Source organism: Cynocephalus volans, chromosome 3 (assembly GCF_027409185.1).
Source record: "Cynocephalus volans isolate mCynVol1 chromosome 3, mCynVol1.pri, whole genome shotgun sequence".
Lineage (NCBI taxonomy): Eukaryota > Metazoa > Chordata > Mammalia > Dermoptera > Cynocephalidae > Cynocephalus > Cynocephalus volans.
Window position 1 is genome coordinate 93,336,760 of NC_084462.1, and position 19,499 is coordinate 93,356,258.

Consider the following 19,499-nt stretch of genomic DNA (forward strand, 5'->3'; position numbering starts at 1 on the left):
GGAATGGGATTCTGTGGGGACACAGAACAGAGGCTTTCATTCAGATTGGGGTTGGAGAAGGCCTCAAAAGGTGGTAGCATTTGAGCTGAATCTTGGAGAACATGAAGAGATAACCAACTAGAAAAGCTCAAAAGTATGAAACAGACTACGTGTAGCAATATCTAGGAATAAGCTACAACTTGCAATCATATATAAAGAAGGTCTAGATTGAGTATAGTACAGATCAGACTTGCCCTGAAAGGAATAACCAGAACTCAGAGTGACTGTGTGTCCATATACTGATGCATATTTCCATTTGCCTAGTGACTTCTCTGGGGCTCAATTTATGGTTGGAAGGTGTGGGATACGGCCAAGTCCCTGAGGGCAGGAAAGAGAACTGAGAGAATGGCCTTATTTGACCTTGATGACACTGTTAGCTCATGTCCTTTCTCTCTCTCCTTCCACTGTCAATCTCCTAGAATGTGTAGTCCATACTCACTGCCCCTATTTCCTACTCTCCCATTCTCTTCTTAACTTCTCAAACTTCGACTTCTATCCCGGAGACTGCTTTCTCTAAGATATTAAATTTCTTCTTTCAGTCAGTTTTGTTTATTTCATATTCTTTTCTTAGCAAGATTTGTTCTGCTGACCGCACTTACTGATGCAAGAACCTCTCTTTAGTTTCTTTTGGTGGTCCACCACTTTATTTCCTTTGTCAACGTTTCTCCTCTCTTTTGTCCCCACTTGTGTGTGCCTCTAAAGCTGGGTCCTTGGCCTGGCTTTATTCTCTTGTTCATTTTTATAACTTCCTATTTCTCTATACGTATTCCTCCTGAATTCTAAGACTTAACCTTTAACTTGTGCTTAATTCAAAAGGCAAGGTAGTGTACAGATTAAGAGCATGAATTATAGTGTCAGAATGCCTGAATTCAGATCTTGGTTCTACCATTTACTAACAGTGTCACCTAATTTCCCCATCTGTAATACAGGGATAATAACTGTACTTATTTGGTTGGTTTGTTGGAGAATTAAGTAGATTTATGTAATATGCATATAATAATGCCTGCTACATGATAACTACTATGTCAGTATTAACTATCATTATTATTATACTCAATTAATTATTTAATCTGCTCTTAGTACATCTCCACTTGCACACCCCTTGAATTCATTCCTTACTTTCAGTTCCTACAGTTTCTTTTTCCTCCCTTTAGAGAAGTGATTGAGAATATGGTCTTTTGAGTCAAACCTGGATTGTTATTTCAACTTTACTTCTTACCAACCACATAATCTTGTGTAACATACTTCATCTCTCCAAGCCTTCATTTCCTCTTCTGTATCTGTATCATAGGATTTTTGTGAAGATTAAAAGAGGTAATTATGTGAATGCAATGATATAAGCATAAAGTAAATAAATCATTAACAAATCATAGTTATTTCATTGTTGCTATTACTGATCTTCTATATTCAGCACAAGTACTAAATCTTTTACAAAACCTCAAGCTGCTCCTTCCTCTTCTGAACTTCTGTAGTACTTGTTATATGGTACCACTCATTTGACAGCATATGTCACTGTGTATTGTCATCTACCATTTTATTAATATTTCTTCTCTCCCTCGTGTAAATGTCAGCTTTTTGAAGGTAGGGTTCTTACCTAACACCTCCTTCTAGGTTCACTACCTAGCCCAATGTTTGGCAAATAAATAATAATAGACAATCCATCTTCTTCTTAAACTTCAAATGTTCAAATTAAATATGATTATCTTTCCCCACAAAGTCCACCCTCCTTTCAACTCCCTTGATTCTGTTCTTATTAAGACACCATCTTTTATTTCTAATCTCCTAGTCCTAGGTCAGAAATGCTTGCCATCTCTCTATAATGAATTTCTTATGTACAAACTCTCGCTGAGTTCTATCAGTTCTGCATATGCTTAGCTCAGTGCCTAGCACATAGCAGTTGCTCAATAAATGTTAAATAATGAATGAAACACAATATGACTAGATTCTTATTTTAAAATTTTTAAGATTTGCCTCTTTTTATTTATTATTGAAACATAATTGATTATACTTATTTGCAGGATACAGAGTTGAATATCAATACTTATATACTATATGTGATATTCAAATCAGGATAATTAGCATATTCATCACTACAAAATGTAATCATTCTTTGTATCCACTAACCAATTTCTCACTAACTCCCCTTCCCATTCCCCTTCTCCACTTCTACTACGCACAGTTCTGTTCTCTCCTTCTGAAAGTTCAACATATTATGGTGATTGTTGTTTTTCTTTCTTTCTTTCTTCCATTTATTTATTTTTTAGCTTCCACTTATGAGTGAGGACATGTGATATTTGTCTTTTTGTGCCTGGTTTGTTTCACTTAACATAATTTTCTCCAAACCCATCCATGTTGCTGCAAATGGCAGAATTTTTTTTTTTTTTTTATGGCCAAGTAGAATTCTGTTGTGTATATATACCACATTTTCCTGATCCAGTTATCCATTTATGGAAATTTAGGTTGGTTCCAATTCTTGGCTACTTTAAATAGAGCTGCATAAATATGGGAATGCAGATATCCCTTTGACATGATGATTTCCATTCCTTTGGGTATATAGCCAGTAATGGGATAGCTGGATCGCATATGGTAGTTTTACTTGTAGTTGTCTGAGAAATTGCCATACTGTTTTCCATAGTGGCTGCACTAATCTACATTCCCATGAACAAAGCATAAGAGTTCCCCCTTCTCTGCATCCTCACAGTCAGCCAACCTGTGAGAGGCCTACATAGTTGGGGGAGTCCCTGACCCATGTGGGTCCTAGTACTCCCCACTATGGAATTGACAATCACACTCACCAGACAGAACTTAAAGGAAAAGCTTTTTATTTTGGAAGATGTCAACTGGGGGACAGAGGGTAACTGCTGTCCCTGTAAACTGAGGGCTGGGGTTCATATAGGTAGGTGTATCTGCGAGACAGGTTGTAGAGTCTTTGAGCGTGATGGACAGCTGCTTTCTAACATTTTCTACAGTGCCAAGGTTTCCTCCGGTTTCTGTTCCATGATGCTATCTTTGAAAGATGTATGGTGAAGACAGGATGTGATGGTCAGCTGTTTGCAGTACAATCATAGTTAATCATTTAGGGCTAGCTACGAAGGGAAAACAAAGTTAGTTCTATAGTGTGTACATGGATGTGGGGAGTTTTCTATTTACATAACCATCAGGGAAATGCAAATTAAAACCACAATGAGATATCTCACCGCACTTAGAATGGCTATTATCAACAAGACAAAATAACAAATGCTGGCAAAGATGTGGAGAAAAGGGAACCCTTCTGCATTGTTGCTGGGAATGTAAGTTGGTACAGCCATTGTGGAAAACAGTATGGAGCTTCCTCAGAGAACCAAAAATCGATCTACCTTATGACCCAGCTGTCCCACAACTGGGTATATACCCAAAGAAATGAAATCAATACATCAAAAAGACGCCTGCACTGCCATGTTCATTGTAACTCTATTCACAATAGCCAAGAGATGGAATTAAATGCCCATCAATGGATGAATGAATTAAAAATCTGTGGTATATATACACAATGGAATAATGTTCAGCTATAAAAAGACATGATATCGGCCGCCCCCGTGGCGCACTTGGGAGAGTGCGGCGCTTGGGAGCGCAGCGGCGCTCCCGCCGTGGGTTCGGATCCTATATAGGAATGGCCGGTGCGTGGTGCGGGCGACACCAAGCCAAGGGTTGCGATCCCCTTACTGGTCACAAAAAGACCAAAAAAAAAAAAAAAAAAAAAAAAGACATGATATCCTATCATTTGCAGCAACATGAACGGAACTGGAAACCATCATGTTAAATAAAGTAAGTCAGGCACAGAAAGACAAAATACCACATGATCTCACTCATATGTGGGATACACATTTTTAAAAAGTTGCTCTCACTATGTCTCCCCTGGACTCCTTGGTAGTCCCTCAGTGGGAGATCCTTGTCGCTTCCCCTCCACCTCCAGCACCGCGGAGCCCTACAAGTCCCCACTCAGATGCCTGAGTGCATCTCCATCCATGTTGGCCAGGCTGGTGTCCAGATTGGCAATGCCTGCTGGGAACTCTACTGCTTGGAACATGGCATCCAGCCTGATGGCTGGATGCCAAGTGACAAGACCATTGGGGGAGGAGATGACTCCTTCAACACCTTCTTCTGAGACAGGGGCTGGCAAGCATGCGCCCAGGGCAGTGTTCGTAGACCTGGAACCCATGGTAATTGATGAAGTTTGCACTGGCACATACCACCAGCTCTTCCACCCAGAGCAGCTCATCACAGGCAAGGAAGATGCTGCCAATAAATATGCCTGTGAGGACTACACCATTGGCAAGGAGATCATTGACCTCGTCTTGGAAAGAATTCGCAAGCTGTCTGACCAGTGCACAGGTCTCCTGGGCTTCTTGGTTTTCCATAGCTTTGGTGGAGGAACTGGTTCTGGGTTCATCTCCCTACTGATGGAACATCTCTCTGTTGGCTATGGCAAGAAGTCCAAGCTGGAGTTCTCCATTTATCCAGCCCTCCAGGTTTCTGCAGCTGTAGTTGAGCCCTACAACTCCATCCTCACCACCCACACCACCCTGGAGCAGTCTGATTGTGCCTTCATGGTAGACAACGAGGCCATCTAGGACATCTGAGCGCCCAAGTTACACTAACCTTTTTTTTTTTAAAAGAAATTTACTTTTTTATTTTATCAATATACAATGTAACTGGTTTTCATGTCCCTTTGCCCATTCCTCCCTCCCCCCTCCCTCTCCTCCCTCCCACCCATCAACATCATATCTGTTCACTAATCTTAACAAGTTCAAGGAATTGTGATTGTTCTGTCTTCTTCCCTGCCTCCTCTTTTGTTTGTGTATTTATTTATTTATTTATTTTTAGCTCCCACAAATAAGTGAGAACACGTGGTATTTCTTTTTCTATGCCTGACTTATTTCACTTAATATAATTTTTTCTAAGTCCATCCGTGTTGCTGCAAATGGTAGTATTTCATTCTTTTTTATAGTGGAGTAGAATTCCATTGCAACCTACACTAACCTTAATTGCCTTATTAGCCAGATTGTGTTCTCCCTCACTGCTTCCCTCAGATTCGATGGAGCCCTGAATGTTGATCTGACAGAATTCCAGACCAACATGGTGCCCTAACCCTGCATCCACATCCCTCTGGCCCCATATTCTCTAGTCATCCCTTCTGAGAAAGCCTACCATGAACAGCTTACTGTTGCAGAGATCACCAGTGCTGGCTTTGAGCCAGCCAACCAGATGGTGAAATGTGACCCTCGTCATGGTAAATAAAAGGCTTGCTGCATGTTGTACCATGGTGATGTGGTTCCCAAAGATGTCAATGCTGCAATTGCCACCATCAAGACCACGTGTACCATCAAGTTTGTAGATTGGTGCCCCACTGGCTTCAAGGTTGGCATTAATTACCAGCCTCCCATAGTGGTACCTGGTGGAGACCTGCCAGGGTACAGCAAGCTGTGTCCATGCTGAGCAACACCACAGCTATTGCTGAGGCCTGGGCTCTCCTGGACTACAAGTTTGACCTGATGTATCCCAAGCGTACCTTTATTCACTGGTACGTGAGTGAGGGGATAGAGGAAGGAGAGTTTTCTGAGGCCTGTGAGGACATGGCTGCCTTTGAGAAGGATTATGAGGAGATTAGAGTAGGTAGTGCTGAGGGAGAGTATGAAGGTGAAGAGTATTAGCCTGTCTGCTGCAATTTTACATGCCAGTGTCATGGGACTGTCTTATTTCTGTTCTGTGAAACTGTCCACTGTGGCCCTGAGCTATCAATAAAAGTGATGTTTCCATCTTAAATGTAAAAAAAAAAAAAAAAAAGTGGTGGTTCTCATAGTGAATCATTGTGCAGTATCTGCATGTATTGAAACAACACACTGTACCCCACAAAAATAAATTAAAGTAAAATTGAAAATAAGCAAGAAAACTGATTTGAAATAAAAAATTTAAAAATAATAAAATTAACTATGATTGCGTCATGATTTAGAATTTAAATGAAAGCTTACTCTATCTTCAGAAAATCACAGAAACAGCAATGAAACATTCACCTGCTATAATTAGAGCAAATATTCATCCCTGGAGGAATTATCCCATAGTTTCTTGCAAATACTTTATACAGGACCTAGGAAAGCAAGACACCCACACGTATATGAGACTGTGTTATATTCTGTTACTGAAATGCATGGAAAAGGAATGTCTATCACACACCAGCCAATGCACCTAAAAGCAAGAAAAAAATGCCAAATCTCTCAGAATAGATGCAAGAAATTTCAAAGTCGTGATAGGTTTGTGTCATGCATTCATGCATCATGCAGGACTGTCATTAAAGCATTGTGCCATAGAAAATGGAAAGATTATCAATTGCCTTTTGCTTGTAGGAAGCTAATTACCGAAGTGGTCTTTTAGGTAGATTGTGGTCACATCAGTTGTGTATGACAATTCATTTTCCTGCAATAGGGAAAGAGTTAAACTTATCTGGATGGATCCTTACTTCTCCTATAATCAGCATCTGTAGTACCCCTAGGATAAACCATATTCCTCTGGAAATACTTGTGTGCAGCAGGATAGAGGTTTCTTAATCTTTCCTGTGTTTAAAAGGTTTACAGACATATTTAGAGTGTAGAGACTTCTGTCTATAAATAGATCTGGTCCTCTAAACAGTCCCTAAATGATCTCTCTACCTTTTCTCTTCTTCTTTTATTTAATTCTATACAATGCAGAATGTCTTCCCACCCTCCCCCCCACCCCCGCCCAGGTGCCCAGGCAGCAGAGCCAGGCTGCTCACCAGCACTCTCAGAATGTCCTTTCTAAAGCCAGATTTGACCCTACTGCCTGCAGAATAACGTGCAAACTCCTTAGTCTGATGTTTAGTTTGACAATGTCGGTCTACTTTTCTAGCTTTACCTTGTAACACACCCTTCCACACATTCTATACCTCAACTACCTTTGAGTACAGACAATCCCCTACCTAACGATGGTCAGGTTTAAGATATTTTTGACTTGTGATGTGTTTATTGGGACATAACCTCATCATAAGCTGGAGGAGCGTTTATATTTGCCTTTGCCCAAACCTACCTATAGTCTCTTATCTTCATACCTTTATTTATGCTAGTCCCTCCTTGCGGAATCCTATCCCATCATCTCTTCCTGTTGGAGTCCTTCCTATCCTTCACAGCCCAGCTCAAGTAGTGCTATTTTATATCTCCTTATTGCAAGTTAATGTCTCTCTCCCTTATTTTCCTCTTACATGTTATTTCATTTCATGTCGTGTCACTACTACACTTGGTTTACCTTGCATTAAAATTAAGGGTGATTTATGTGTGCTTTCCTTACTGGACTATGGGACCCTGAGGGAGCTCCAAATTTTCTATTAATTGTATTCATTCAATAATGAATGGTGCTAGTCACTGTCAAATACCATCATGAAGCTTCTACTCAATCAGTAAAACCAGACATTAACAAAGAATTACAAGTGTGTTGAATATTATGATGAAGAAGGACAGGTTTCTGCTTTGTTTTATTTGGGGGGGGGTTGTAGCTTGCCAATATGGGGATCCAGTCCCTTGGCGTTGGTCTTGGTGTTATAACACCGTGCTCTAACCTACTGAGCTAACCCACTAAACCCTTGAAAGGCAAGTTTTAACAGGAGCATATTAGAGGGGAATATAATCTAGTCTTGGTAATTAGGGAATGCTTTCTGGAAGAAGTAGCATTTCAGGAGGACTCTACAGAATAGTGGGAAGTAGCTAGATGAAAGTGGGAAGGAACTGAAAGAGGACAGAAATGTTATTTAAGAAATTTAAGACTTCAGAAATGATGTGTTCTAAGCACTAACAAAGGCAGAGTGGTGAGGATTAAATGAATTAAAAGGAATGTGGCACCACATAGAAGCAGGCAGAGGCAGGAGCATGTAGTCCTAAGAATTTGTGATTTTATCCTGGGGGCAGTAGGAAGTCACTGGAGGTTTTAATAAGGGGAATAAGAAGGCTAGAATTCTGTTTCTATTTTTATTTATTTATTTACTTTTTGGTGGCTGGCCAGTACAGGAATCTAAACCCTTGACCTTGGTATTAGCACCCCGCTCTAACCAAGTGAGCTAACCAGCCAGCCCCCAAAATGATGTTTAAAAAAAAGTGCATGTTGGCTGCTATATGAAGAATTCAGACACAAAAGCAGATGTGGGAAGATGTTTGTTGTTTGTTTTTATTGGTGAAATGGGTAATTTTGTTTGTTTGTAACTTAGACCCTTAGATCTTTGCATTCCCTACAAAGCTGAATACAAATATTTGTAACCAGTATTATTAATAAATGTTCCTTGAACAAGGCTGGCCGGTTGGCTCAGCTGGTTAGAACATCATGTTAAAATGCAAAGGTCAATGCTTTGGATCCCTGCACTGGCCAGCTGCCAAAAAAAAAAAAAAAATGTTCTTAAACTGAAGTAAGTTAATTGGCTCATCATGTGTAAACTCAAAGACACTACAAAGAAATAATAAATTTCTGTGATGACAAATATGCAAATTACCTGATTTGATCATTATACATTGTATACATGTATTGAAATATAACTCTGTACCCAATAAGTATATACAATCAATATGCGTTAATTAAAAACAAAAACATGGGCTGGATGGTTAGCTGAGTTGGTTAGAGTGTGGTGCTGACATCAAGGTCTGGGGTTTGATTCTTATACTGGCCAGCCTGAAAAAAAAGACACTACAGTCATCAGAAAGACATGTCAAACACGTGGGTATTCTTCTCCAGGTGACTTCAGGTCTGTGAATCAAGGCTTCACTTAGTCCAGAGCAAATCATTCCTTCTCAAGTAGCCCTTGAAGATTCTGCATCAGGAAGATAGATTCTGTATCAGCAAGTACTTAACTAAAACTAATGCCAGCCACATTTTATAGGAAACTGTCCTGTAAAGGTCACTTGTTAAACAGTTGTTGAAATGACATTTCTTTCAGCTTTGAGAAAGGAAACTCATTCTTTCTCATTAGCTGGCTCCTGCTTTGGTTGTCAGTATTTCAAACTATGCAAATAAAATCTCTCCCTTAGCCTTCTGCTTAAAAACAACAGCTAATGCTGTTGTTTTGTGAGGTTAGAAAAGTAGCTGAGGCATGATATTTGGTAATCTTGCGTCAGAGCATTTTTTATGCTCAGTAATTTTTGGGAGGTGGGGAGTGCTGGCCAGTATGGGAATCTGAACCTGTGACCTTGGTGTTATAAGGCTGCTTTCTAACCAGCTGAGCTAACTGGCCAGCCTCTTAATTTCAAGATAACCATTTATCATCAAAAAGTGGGTGGGTATGCACAAGTGTGATTAAAGTGTGATTAAAGAAGAAAACAGGACATATTCTTTGTTGCATTTTCACTTTGAAGTGAATGTAAGTGGCTGGCTGGTCAGCTCAGTTGGTTAGAGTGCAGTGTTAATAACACCAAGGTCAAGGGTTTGGATCCCCTTACTGTCCAGCCACCAAATAAATAAATAAATAAATGAACATAAGTATAACATATTAGAAAATAATATTTAAAATATTTTTTAAAAAGAACAGATGAGCAGATATATGAGGACAACAGCCAATTACCTTAGACATAATCATTCAGTGTAGCTGGGAAATACACACACACACACACAAGTGCGTGTGCGTGCACGTTACAGAACCCAGGGCATTTAGCTCCTGGCTTAGGCTTGTCAAAATCTTGTTACCTAAACCTAAGTAGAGCTGCCTTCTCCAAACAAAAACAAATGAAAAAAATTTAATCTACCAAACTTTTTAATTAGTTACTATCCAACCCAAAGACAAAAAGAAAAATAGATATTTATTAAAGGCCAAACAGGCATAGAACATGCTTTTTTTGCCCCAAAGTAAGTAATCTAATTAAGAAATAAGATAAATTGAAAAGACTGCCTATGGAACAAATCTGTCTCCAAAATATAACTCTCCAGGCTGGCTGGTGAGCTCAGCTCACCAAGTTATAACACTAAGTTATAACACTAAGTTATAAGGGTTTGGATCCATGTACTGGCCATCCACCAAAACAACAAAAACAAAAATTTTTTTACATTTAGTTGGCTGTTTTGAAACTCTTTATAAAATAAATTTACATCTATAAAGAAAATCTTTATTTGTAAAAGTATATCCATAGGGGCTGGCCTGTGGCTCACTTGGGAGAGTGTAGTGCTGATAACACCAAGGCCACGGGTTCAGATCCCTATATAGGGATGGCCGGTTAGCTTACTTGCGAGAGCATGGTGCTGACAGCACCAAATCAAGGGTTAAGATCCCCTTACTGGTCATCTTTTTATTTATTTTTTTAAAAAAGTATCTCCCTCCCTCCACCTAAACCACTAGAAATTTTTGCAAAGGGAAAGACATTGACTTAAAGTTTACACAACAAGCCTAAACTTTATTTAGGGTAATTTTCCTAGCGATCTTGTTTAAATTGGGTCTTTATCTATAACTTTCTTTGTCTAGCCTAATAACAGTGTTCAGATCTAAGTACTGTAATCATTTCATCTGGTGCAAATTTTGGGGTGCCCAGATAAGAATTGTTTAGGGCAATGGAATAGGTAATCTAAAGACTGACAGTCTAAGGGGAAGAAACTACTTAAAAACTGGCAAAAAAGAATCTTAAGCTTTAAGATCAGCTTCTGTCTGTGTGTCCATATGTCTATATGTATTATGTGTATGTGATATTTCTCCACCAAAATATATAAAAGGGCTCTAATTAATTAGCTTTTTTTAAAAAAAGGAAGCACTTAAAATATTTTATCAAAAAAAATTTTTTTAAAAGGGAAGAGAGCTTAAATCAAACACTTTTTAGGTTATGTGCCTTGAGTGAATCCTAGGTAAAAAAGACCAGTCTACTATTTTAGGGAAGTTAATGAAACAGTTGTGTCTTCTGATCAGCAAAATACCCATGTATTTAACTTTAGGGTTCTTGCTTAGGCGGCAACTGCTTAACATTTGCAGACTGTGAAATTGGTTCAACAGAAAAATAAGTTAAGATGACAGTTTGTTCAATGTCTCACAGAACTTTCATGAATAGTTCAAGCATGGTTGTCAAAAATAAGTAAATTAGGCATAGATGTTTATAAATGAACACTTTATAGTTTTAAAAAGTCTTTTTGGTGACTTGAAACTTAAAGGTGAAATTAAATAATAGATACTCATTAAGTGGCTGGGTCAGTTAAAATACTAAAACATTAATTATTAATTGTAGGTTTAAAGTTTATATACATTGACATCACAGCTGTTTTGTTTTGTTTTCTGTAAAGGTTTTATTCTACACAGAGGGGGAGGGGGCTCAGTCCTTCTTGGCAGCTGCTTTCCTCGTGGAGGCCAGGCCATTGCTCAGCTCCTCTCACTTCCTCTCAGTGTAGATGTGTGTCCTCACCATTTTCTTGGTGAACTTGGGGGCCTGTTTGTCCTTGGAGACCTTGAGCACCTCCATGGTGCAGTGATGGTATGGGGCAAAGCTACACATCTCTCAGATCAAAGTTCCCACACGAATTTTGTATGTGTGGTGAGGTGCCCACAGAGGCAACTGTGCCTCGGTTTGGTCAAGTTCTTGGTCACCTTGTGGCCCTTGTTGAGGCCTATGGCCGTGGGGTAGCCACAGAGCCATGGCTTCTGCTCTTCAGTGGCTGCTGCAGTGGAACACGTCTTGTTTTGAATGGCATAGGAAAGCTATATATATTTGGGTCTTTTAGTAAACATGAAAAAAATTGTTCTTTGAGGAAGTACATATTTCTAGAAATTATGAAATGTAGATTCATAAAATGTTGGTATGTGACGAACAGTTCAAGGAAAGCAAGACGTAGTTTTGGTAAGAAATTGTAAAAAATCATGAGGATATATTTTTGTTAAAAAGGAGCAATTTTAGGACTGGCCAGTTAACTCACTTGAGGTTATTTAAAGACTGTTTCAAAATATGGACTTAGGAAGAAAATAGAATAGAAAGAACCATTAAGTAGGAGAGAGAGAGATATGAAGAAAGGTATGGATATAATGATGTATTTGGGGCAAGGATGGTTAAAAGGAAAAGAAAATAATTCTGTATGTAGAAGACAATTGTGCAGTAAATTTTTGTCCTAAAGTAAAATGACTGGTTATTTAAGAAAGGTAAATTATGGCACAAAACAGATAGCCTAAGCATGTCATGGAAATGTTTGAGTAAGTTGTAATAATGGTTTGTGAAGGGTAAATTTATGAAAGGAATTTTACGTGTGATCAAGTTGGCTAAAATTAGAAGGAAATTATTTATGTTTTTCTAAAAATTGCACATTAATATCAAAAGTACGCTGATGCAAGGCTAGAGTTTGCTTCCCTATGCTGGAACAGTATTTTCTTGAAGCACTAAACGGCTGCAGAGCTAGGGACTAGGTCTCACAGACCCCTCAAGCTGTTGTCCAGACTGGGTCACAAACCCTCCACACGCAGCTCTACAGACAGGTAATAGGAAAAGGTCCTTGGAGCTGTGGGTGAAAAATAATAGGCTTTATTCAGAGGTAGGAGCAGTCAACGTAATATGGCTTCCCACAGCTTCCGCTAGAAACTTCGCGCATCTGCGCAGTTAGTCCTTTTTACTCAAGTCCCTAATCCAAAAAAAATCCCCGATGCACATGCGCAATCACATTAGACAAGAACAAGGAACACCTGTGCGCATGCTCATATCCACCTGCGATGCTTGGCAAGACTCTGAACATCCCAGGAACCCTGACCATTTTCCTTATATCTCCCAACAACTGCTCTTAATAGAAAATTGTGAGAGGTTTTTATCTTTTAGGTAACTGGCCTAGGAAACAGATTCTGTGTTTTATCAAGATTATTTCCTGTGCTTTGTGCTGCTGAAATCTTTTGCCACTTTGGTTTTATTTTATAATGATTTATAATCCTATTTAATTAAACTTTTAAAATCTTTCTTATTTGACAAGCTTTCCAAAATCAAATCCTAAAAATAAAGTCTTTTTGACTCAAACTAACTTTGAGATGTTCCAAGGGCCCTGGAACATCTCAAAGAATCTGTGAAAGAGAGATATTAAAATCAATTGGCCTATCTGACAGGTTAAATTGTACGAGAAGTATTCTCCAAACAAGGAGTGATCTTTGATCTTCTTTGAGTTAATAGTAATATGAATATGTTATTAATGTGTTCCAAAATTGTATGAAGTTCCTAGAAATCTGATGTATCTTGGTATAAATGCTATCAGTCATAATTTTGGTTATTTCAAATCGTTGTGTGCTACAGAAATAACCAAATTGTCAGAGGTGTAACTCTCATCAGATCTTTTGGCCATTTTAAATATTGATGTCCACAGTTATTTGCTTTATTCTGATGCCTTTTCTCAAAGCTGTTTGCAAGCAATTATAAATTATTGTGTTGTCAAGGAAATTCATGGAAAGAACGTCAAGGAATGAAAAAACTGACAAGTACAGAATCCTAATAACTTTCAGTTCATACTGTTAGACTCAGTTTCTAAAATTCTAATGAAGAAGCTGATGGGTCTGTGAAACTGCTAACCAAGGTCGAACAGAGCAAGAATTAATTACATGGGAATGAATAAACTAATGAAAAATGAGGGGTTTTTATGGTTTCTTGAAACATTGCTGGTTCTTTTAATGTCTTATTTTCCAGATTTAAGAAAACTTTTTAAGCTATAGCAATTTAGTATAGCATACTTTTGTAAATAGAAATTGAAACATTTACTTTTCCTCTCTACCTGATCCCTCCAGAATTTGGAAACTATTTGCGAGTATTCTTATTTTCATGGCAATATTCTTATTTATATAATTTCAATTAGAATGTATTCTCTTTGACAGGATACAATTGGAAACATTGGTTATAGTACCAAGACTTTGACTGGAATGCCATATTTGAAAATGTGCATAGAATGCCAGGCTTCAAGCGTTCTTAATCTTACAGTGAGTGAGTAAAAAGTTGTCACTTCCTGGCTGGCCCAGGTATCTTAAGATATTAGATACAGCAGGCAAAGTCTAATGTTTGCCTTGGTTTGGCTTCTTAGCATCGAGATTTTTAAAAGTCTAATCTAATATTTCTTGTCAAAATTTCCAGCAAAACAAATTTAAAAGGTGCTGTGTGGTTATTCCTGCTGCACTTAACTAGGCAAATTGGTCTCACCATGATTATATTTGGTAAAAGTGGGGGTGACTGTAGAGAGAAAAATTTGTATTTCAAAAGACAACTATAGTACACCTGTATTAGATTGTAGCCCTATGACTATTTTTGAGTTTTATTGTCTACCTGTAGACTAGACTGAATTCTGAATTCTTCTAGTTTTCTATAATGTCTAGCTACAACTCTCTAAGAATGGGGACGTCTCTGTTTCTGAAAACCTACACCCCAAAGCTGGACAACGCGATACAAATTTCAAGTGACAAGTTTTATGCCTGATGTGTGGGGCCACACTGAGAGTTTACCTGATGCCATAACTAGAGACATTCACACTACAAACCAGGATGAGAAATTGCTGACTTCATGCTGTGGACCACATTTTTTTTTTTTTTTGGCCAAGATTGTTGGAACAAGACTTCACTTGGCAGGATGATGATGTAGTTAAAATTTCAAAATCAGTAACTTTTGTGGATAATTTGCAAATTGTCACTCCCTGCTTCAACATGCTAGATTCCCTATAAATTGAATAGGGGTGAGTCTGTGCAGTTGCTAACACTTCTTACTGCACATAGACAAATACAACTGGTATTGTAGAGACTCAGCTGCAAAAACGATTAATGAAATTTTAATATTTAGTAATGAACAGGCTAAGAGGTTAAAATGGGTAAACTCCTAATCTGCCTTTTCAATTTTATGGGGACCCTGGCTAAGGAGGATACTTTAAACTCTTGGTCCTTATGATAGTAATAAAAGCAGCCTCCCTGGTGTGCTGTATTCTCTCAAAGAATACATATTTGTTTGTTTGTTTGTTTGTTTTTTAATTTTTATGAAATCATAACTGATTATACATATTTTGACATATATTGATCAAATCAATATTACTAGCATATATATTGTTACAAATCATACTTATTCTTTATGCCCCTTGTCCAATCTCTCCCATTCCCCTCTCCGTCCCCCTCCCACCTCTGATAACCCGAGATTTCTTCTCTCTTTCTGAAAGAGTAAAGGTTACTCTGTTGAATTGTTGCCTAGATGATCTGTCCAATGCTGAAAGGCATGTTCAGGTCCCCCCAATATTATCGTAGAGCAGATGCTTCTTCTGTCACACTGAATGGGCTTTGTGAAGAGAGACATCCTTTTCTCCTCTTTGGTCTCTGCTGGTGACTCTCCTTGTGTCAATGCACTCCAGTGGCTGGTGGACCATCTGTGTGGTGGTTGTGGCATCTAGCCACTTTCATGGCAGCTGTGGTTACTGTGGTGGCTTTCATGGGCCACCCACATGGAGGTGATGTTTTTGGCATGCTCCTTGGCACTGGCAGTGTGCCTGGATTTTGAGGGGGGTCTGGTCCCCGGTTCCATGCCTTGGGCCCCTGAGTGGGCCCTGAGGCGCTGGCAGTGTGCCTGGGCCAGAACTAATTTTTTGTCCTTTGCTTACTTCTAAAATGTGGAAACTTCCTGTGGGGACCAGTACTTGATTTGTGTGGTTTAGCTAAACTGCTGCTTTGCTGCTGATTCCCTAGGGAAGGCTTTTTGTGCAGCTCAGGTTTTTTTTTTTTTTTTTTCCCCAGAGAAACTTATTTATTTATTTATTTATTTATTTATTTATTTGTGGCTCAATATAGTGCAAACTTTTTTTTTTTTTTAATTTTATTTTGTCGATATACATTGTGGCTGATTATTGCTCCCCATCACCAAAACCTCCCTCCCTTCTCCCTCCCCCCCTCCCTCCCAACAATGTCCTTTCTGTTTGCTTGTCGTATCAACTACAAGTAATTGAGGTTATTATATCTTCTCCCCCCCCCAGGGTTTTTTTTTTGTGTGTGTGTGTGTGTGTGTGTGTGTGTGTGTGAATTTATATATTAATTTTTAGCTCCCACCAATAAGTGAGAACATGTGGTAGCAGCTCAGGTTTTATTTATTTATTTATTTATTATTTATTTATTTATTTATTTATTTATTTATTTATTTTTTAAAATTTTATTTTGTCGATATACATTGTAGCTGATTATTGCTCCCCATCACCAAAACCTCCCTCCCTTCTCCCTCCCCCCCTCCCCCCCAACAATGTCCTTTCTGTTTGCTTGTTGTATCAACTTCAAATAATTGTGGTTGTTATATCATCTTCCCCCCCCCCCCGGTTTGTGTGTGTGTGTGTGTATGTGTGTGTGTGAATTTATATATTAATTTTTAGCTCCCTCCAATAAGTGAGAACATGTGGTATTTCTCTTTCTGTGCCTGACTTGTTTCACTTAATATAATTCTCTCAAGGTCCATCCATGTTGTTGCAAATGGTAGTATTTCATTCGTTTTTATAGCTGAGTAGTATTCCATTGTGTAGATGTACCACATTTTCCGTATCCACTCATCTGATGATGGGCATTTGGGCTGGTTCCAACTCTTGGCTATTGTAAAGAGTGCTGCGATGAACATTGGGGAACAGGTATACCTTCGACTTGATGATTTCCATTCCTCTGGGTATATTCCCAGCAGTGGGATGGCTGGGTCGTATGGTAGATCTATTTGCAATTGTTTAAGGAACCTCCATACCATTTTCCATAGAGGCTGCACCATTTTGCAGTCCCACCAACAATGTATGAGAGTTCCTTTTTCTCCGCAGCCTCGCCAGCATTTATCGTTCAGAGTCTTTTGGATTTTAGCCATCCTAACTGGGGTTAGATGGTATCTCAATGTGGTTTTGATTTGCATTTCCCGGATGCTGAGTGATGTTGAGCATTTTTTCATATGTCTGTTGGCCATTTGGATATCTTCCTTAGAGAAATGCCTACTTAGCTCTTTTGCCCATTTTTTAATTGGGTTGCTTGTTTTCTTCTTGTAAAGTTGTTTGAGTTCCTTATATATCCTGGATATTAATCCTTTGTCAGATGTATATTTTGCAAATATTTTCTCCCACTCTGTTGGTTGTCTTTTAACTCTTTTAATTGTTTCTTTTGCTGTGCAGAAGCTTTTTAGTTTGATATAATCCCATTTGTTTATTTTTCCTTTGGTTGCCCGTGCTTTTGGGGTCGTATTCATGAAGTCTGTGCCCAGTCCTATTTCCTGAAGTGTTTCTCCTATGTTTTCTTTAAGAAGTTTTATTGTCTCAGGGTGTATATTTAAATCCTTAATCCATTTTGAGTTGATTTTAGTATACGGTGTGAGGTATGGATCTAGTTTCATTCTCCTGCATATCGATATCCAGTTATCCCAGCACCACTTGCTGAAGAGGCAGTCCCTTCCCCAGTGAATAGGCTTGGTGCCTTTGTCAAAGATCAGATGGCAGTAAGTGTGTGGCTTGATTTCTGGATTCTCTATTCTATTCCATTGGTCAATGTGTCTGTTTTTATGCCAGTACCATACTGTTTTGGTTATTATCGCTTTGTAGTATAGCTTAAAGTCAGGTAGTGTTATGCCTCCAGCTTTATTTTTTTTGCTGAGCATTGCTTTGGCTATTCGTGGTCTTTTATTGTTCCATATAAATGTCTGAATAGTTTTTTCCATTTCTGAGAAAAATGTCTTTGGAATTTTGATGGGGATTGCATTGAATTTGTATATCACTTTGGGTAGTATGGACATTTTCACTATGTTGATTCTTCCAATCCAAGAGCATGGGATATCTTTCCATCTTCTTGTATCCTCTCTAATTTCTCTCAGCAGTGGTTTGTAGTTCTCATTATAGAGATTTTTCACCTCCTTGGTTAACTCAATTCCTAAGTATTTTATTTTTTTGCTGGCTATTGTAAATGGGCAGGCTTTCTTGATTTCTCCTTCTGCATGTTCACTATTGGAGAAAAGAAATGCTACTGATTTTTGTGTGTTGATTTTGTATCCTGCTACTGTGCTGAAATCATTTATCAATTCCAAGAGTTTTTTTGTAGAGGTTTTAGGCTGTTCGATATATAGGATCATGTCATCTGCAAACAGGGACAGTTTGACTTCATCTTTTCCAATCTGGATGCCCTTTATTTCCTTCTCTTCTCTGATTGCTCTGGCTAGTACTTCCAACACTATGTTGAATAGGAGTGGTGAGAGTGGGCATCCTTGTCTAGTGCCTGTTCTTAAAGGAAAAGCTTTCAGCTTTTCCCCATTCAGGATGATATTGGCAGTGGGTTTGGCATATATGGCTTTAATTATGTTGAGATACTTTCCCTCTATACCTAACTTATAGAGGGTCTTTGTCATGAATGAGTGCTGAACTTTATCAAATGCTTTTTCAGCATCTATAGAGATGATCATATGGTCCTTGTGTTTGAGTTTATTAATATGGTGTATCACATTTATTGATTTGCGTATGTTGAACCAACCTTGCATCCCTGGGATGAATCCCACTTGATCGTGATGAATAATTTTTCGTATGTGTTGCTGTATTCTGTTTGCTAGTATTTTAGTGAGGATTTTTGCATCTATATTCATCAAGGATATCGGCCTGTAGTTTTCTTTTTTGGTTATATCTTTACCTGGTTTTGGTATCAGGATGATGTTTGCTTCATAGAATGAGTTTGGGAGATTTGCGTCCGTTTCAATCTTTTGGAATAGTTTGTAAAGAATCAGTGTCAATTCCTCTTTGAATGTTTGGTAAAATTCTGCTGTGAATCCATCTGGTCCTGGGCTTTTCTTTGTTGGGAGCCTTCTGATAACAGCTTCAATCTCCTTTATTGTTATTGGTCTGTTCAAATTTTCTACGTCTTCACGGTTCAGTTTTGGGAGCTTGTGTGTGTCCAGAAATTTATCCATTTCCTCCAGATTTTCAAATTTGTTGGCGTATAGTAGTTTATAGTAGTCTCGAATGATTCCTTGTATTTCAGATGAATCAGTTGTAATATCGCCTTTTTCATCTCTAATTTTGGTTATTTGAGTCTTCTCTCTTCTTTTTTTTGTTAGCCATGCTAATGGTTTGTCAATTTTATTTATCTTTTCAAAAAACCAACTTTTTGATTCGTTGATCTTTTGAATTGTTTTTTGGTTTTCAATTTCATTCAGTTCTGCTCTGATCTTAATGATTTCTTTCCGTCTGCTAACTTTAGGATTGGATTGTTCTTGTTTTTCTAGTTCTTTAAGGTGAAGTGTTAGGTTGTTCACTTGCCATCTTTCCATTCTTCTGAAGTGAGCGTTTAATGCAATAAATTTTCCCCTCAGTGCTGCTTTTGCAGTATCCCACAGGTTTTGGTATGATGTATCATTGTTTTCATTAGTTTCAATAAACTTTTTGATTTCCTGCTTGATTTCTTCTTGGACCCATATGTCATTAAGTAGAATGCTGTTTAATTTCCATGTGTTTGTATAGTTTCCAGAGTTTTGTTTGTTATTAATTTCTAGTTTTAA

The 19,499-nt window shown here is 38.3% G+C and overlaps 2 pseudogenes; one reads left to right on the top strand and one right to left on the bottom strand.

Moving 5' to 3' along the window:
- Window positions 1-4,021: 4,021 nt before the first annotated feature.
- Window positions 4,022-5,729, top strand: LOC134373100 (tubulin alpha-1C chain-like; annotated as a pseudogene).
- Window positions 5,730-11,348: 5,619 nt separating this feature from the next.
- Window positions 11,349-12,609, bottom strand: LOC134372619 (large ribosomal subunit protein eL36-like; annotated as a pseudogene).
- Between the last annotated feature and the right edge of the window lie 6,890 nt (window positions 12,610-19,499).